This window comes from Phocoena phocoena, chromosome 18 (assembly GCF_963924675.1).
Source record: "Phocoena phocoena chromosome 18, mPhoPho1.1, whole genome shotgun sequence".
NCBI classification, from domain to species: Eukaryota; Metazoa; Chordata; class Mammalia; order Artiodactyla; family Phocoenidae; genus Phocoena; species Phocoena phocoena.
In genome coordinates, this window is record NC_089236.1 from 15,398,501 (window position 1) to 15,402,589 (window position 4,089).

Below are 4,089 nucleotides of genomic sequence, written 5' to 3' on the forward strand. Positions count from 1 at the left end.
AGTGTTCTGGCAAACCTTGATCCAAGTGAAGCTGTTTGAGGACTGCAGTTCTCAGGGTTTCAAGGAGTACAAGACCAATGTGGAATTTTTTGATTTTGTGGGAATTTTTTTTTTGTCTTCCATTTTTCTATCTTCTACCTTGAACTTTATAGAAGAGCTTCTCTTTTATATAATTTCTGCGCATAACTGTAGTGAAGTGGAAAAGTTGCTGCTCTTGTCCTTGGTGGGACATACAGGGTGGGCTGCTGGCCCTAGGTACCTAATCTGAAAGGCTAAGTAGAGCTGTATCAAGGGCTTTTGCGTAAACCTGTATGTGTACGTGCGGTGTAGATGGTTGTGTGTTGTGAGTGAAGCACAATTTAGTTCCGTGTTTAATCTCAGATCTCACTAGAAAAAACCAGAGGTAACCATGTTTCATGAGGATGGTTATAAATGCTTCATCCATTCTAGATGTGGGTCTCTTTTAAAATCTACTTAGCACGTACCCTTTAATAAGTGGTTAAAGTTTTTAAAAAGTTTTCCTGTGGTGCTTGAAAACTAAGGCATCTGTCTAGATTCTGAAGAGGAGAATATACCTGCATACCGGTGTGGCTTCCATGTTCTTGATTTAAGTTTCAGAGTAAGCATCCTGGATTTTCCCAAGGTGCTCCTCTGTGGAAACAGTGCCATCCATCTTCTTCCAGGTGGGATCACATTCCACGCCTGGACATATTGTTGGGTGTGGCCTAGAGCCTTGGGGAAGCAGCACAGCCCTCGCCTGTGCCAGCCCCTCCTCCTGTCCCAGGGAGCTCCTCTCTGCTGGGCTTGAGCTCGAGGCAGGGGCTGAGGGGAGGGGCCTGTGGTGCTTTGTGAAGACTGGCTGACAGCTGCCCTGAGCTGCTGCCTCTGTGTCCTGGCCTGGGCGGGATTCCAGGGAAGTCTGTTGGACCACCGATGGGCTGCTGATCCACTTTGGACCACGCCCTCCTTGCCTCTGCCAATCGGAAGCCCTTCCAGGGAGCAGAGTGCCAAAGCCAAGAGAGGCCCTGGCTCCTCGTCTGGGGACAGAGTGGTGGTGCTTGTGGGCAAAGCGGTCTCCTTTCAGAGGGAACCAGAGTGTCGTGCTTGCACTCCCCGTGAGTGGTGTCAGGGCTGACCCAGGCTGAAGTTTGTCTCGGGATCCCTCACTCCTTACCACGCTGGAGCCTTTAATATGGGGTACTGGCTGTCGTGAATTTCAGTGATGGTGGTCTCTGGGGTGTGACTTAATCAGTGAAGCAAAGGTAATTTCATTAAACTATGCTGTATGTATGCACTACTAACAAACCCTGGTTCATCTGACTCCCGCAGACTTGGGATGGGCAGCCGTTCCCTGGCCGTCTGGCTCACGGGAGCCCTTGTCGTCACCAGTGAAGTCAGCCGCCTCATTCTGTGCTGCTCCGAGACCCCCCAGGCCTCTAATAAAGAGCTCTTAATCCGCCCCTGCGGCTGACGTGTCAATAATGATGCACACTGGTCTGTCCACCCCTGTCGGCAGAACGGAAGCGTTGTGTGTGAGACCTCCAGTTTCCACAAGCTTTTGTTCTCCCTGCAGCCTCGGTGGTGACTCCGGCCAGAAGCCGGAGAGGGTCGGGAAGGCCAGCTGTTGGCAGACGTTTAGCGGAGGGGGGATGCCCGGTGTTGTGCCCGATGGGCTCCAGAGCTATGCCTGGTCTTCCGTTTGCCTTTTCTTGAAAAGCAATTTTTCTACCTTACTTTTGTCCGTACTTAAATGGTCGGTAGCTACTGAGTGGTGCTTCTTCTGAACAGGCCTGGATTGAAGCAAAAATAGCAAATGGGACTGGCTTCCCCCAGGAAGTGACCTGCTCCAGAGCCCACCGGGCCCCTGTTGTCTAAGCCCTGTTGGCAGTAGGTCTTCTCACGTGTTGTCCTGTAAAGATTTAACTGAATATCTTCAACAGAAACTGTCTGAGGCAGGTAAGAGTGCGTGGGAGTAATGAATGGAAACTTGAGAGTTTTTTTTTTTAACGTTTCATTGTCTTTGCTTAATTCATGGTTCAGTATTTGGGTACAGTTTGTACCATTTCAAATCTGTACTCCGGACAAAAATAGAGTAACTTGAAATACTGTGTTTAAAGAAATTCTCATGTTCTATCATTAAATTTGCCTAATAGTTGACTGTATGATTTGTTTAAGTACTTTATGGGGTAAGAACCGTCAGGAATGTTTGAGTTATGTATGGTGATATTTCAAGGTGATGGTTTTATTGCAACGAGCGTTGTTTTTTTTGTCAGCAAGATTCCTGATGTCAAATAACTACTGATATAAATGCACATTCTGTATACACTGCAGTTGCGAAACGTGGCCCACTAGAATTACTCTCCCTCCACCAGGCTGTGTATGCGATGTGACTGATTTGGCAGGATGCCATTCTATTTTTTAAAATAAACTTCTGGATATCAAGTTTTCCAGGTCAGTAAATTCTATTCAAGAAAACCAATATCGTTCTGATATATGATGATCTAAGTTTCTCAAGTTGTTTAATGAATTATTTGCACGGGGTTCTAGGAAAGCAGCCCTGCTGGAGGCCCTGAACAAGTTCTCTTTATGAGCAAAAGCAGACTAGTGTGACAGCTCATAATTGCCAGAAATTTTCATCCATTTGGGAGGGCTAGGGAAGAGAAACTCCCAGCTGTAATTTCCTTTATTTCAAAAAGCAAAATTCTGGAAAACTAGGGTTTCCCAGCTTTTGCCCGTGTTAAAAGTAGATCTTACTCCTCGCTTTTTTTCCCATTCACCTAGGCCTGCCCACTGGTCTGCCCTCCACGGATTACAGCTGCAGGAGTTTTAAAGGAAATAACCTGGGCTGCCACAGTACACTTCTGTAACCCAAATTACAGGGAATAATGCAGTCATAACATGGAAGGAGTTTGAAAGGCTGTGTCTCCAAGAGCTCTTCCCCCAAGGGGAGTCAGATTAAGGGGAGTAGAATAACCTTTGCAGCTGCGCTTTTTGGGGGCTATTTTGAGGCGGAGAGAAGCCCCTGCATGGACTTCCACGCCACGACGCTGGCGGCTCGGGGCTCTCCTCCCATCCCTGCTAGGTCGGCACCCACCAACCCTTCTCTATAAACTGTTGCTCTTGTTTCCCTTAAAAAATACTGACTGTGGCAACCTCCAGACCTCGTGGGGCTGCCAACCCAAGTGGCCAGTGGTTAGTGCGCTGTTAAAACACTGCTTAGTTGGAATGGTCTGTCCCAACCCCACAAACCCTATTTTTTTATCGTGTGCTTTTTGCAAAGTGCAAGGTTTTTCAGGAACGAGTAGTCTGTGTTTTAGCAGAGGCACTGGTTCTCATCACTTGCTACTTTTCATTTCCTGATCAATTCAACTTGGGCTAGATTGTTGAGAGCCTTGCCAATAAAAGGAAAATCACTCAAATAGTAAAGCCAACATAGAACTGTTTTCAAAGACAATTATGGCCTTAAGATAGTGGCAGTGAAAGTACTTAGAATAAAGTAGCACCTGGTACCAAAGAGAAAATGATTCCCTGTGGACACAGGACTAACCAGTGTCTATAATGAAAACTTGACCTTACTTCAGAGTTCCCCAAGCTTAGGTGAAGCTGGTTGTGAGCAGGGGTGATGGGTTTTAAAACGATCTCTGCTGCCATTCTGATGCTCGTTAATAGTTTGTAAATCAAGTAGAAGAAGGAATTAGAAATTACTTTTCTAACAAATCTGAAATTACAAATGTAAACCAAAGTAGGGAATGAATACTTGTCCAAAAATACATAAGTAAATAAACCCACAGTATTGGGGACAATCACAATTTTTAAATGTTATTTTGATAGGAAAGTTTTATTTCTGAGTTGTTAAGTGATAACGTTCCCGTGTACTGTTTCAAATTTATCTCAATACAAATGAAAACTGTGACGTATGTTCTTTCAAAAAAAACTATTGCCATTGACACTTTTGTATATATTTAATAGAGTTCTCAAGGACATATGTATATATAGGTAAATATATCAGCAAGGAAATAGGTTTAAAAGATATAAATAGGTAGCAAGGATTGGGAAGAACATGATTCTAGCCTAGAAGGGGAACTACAC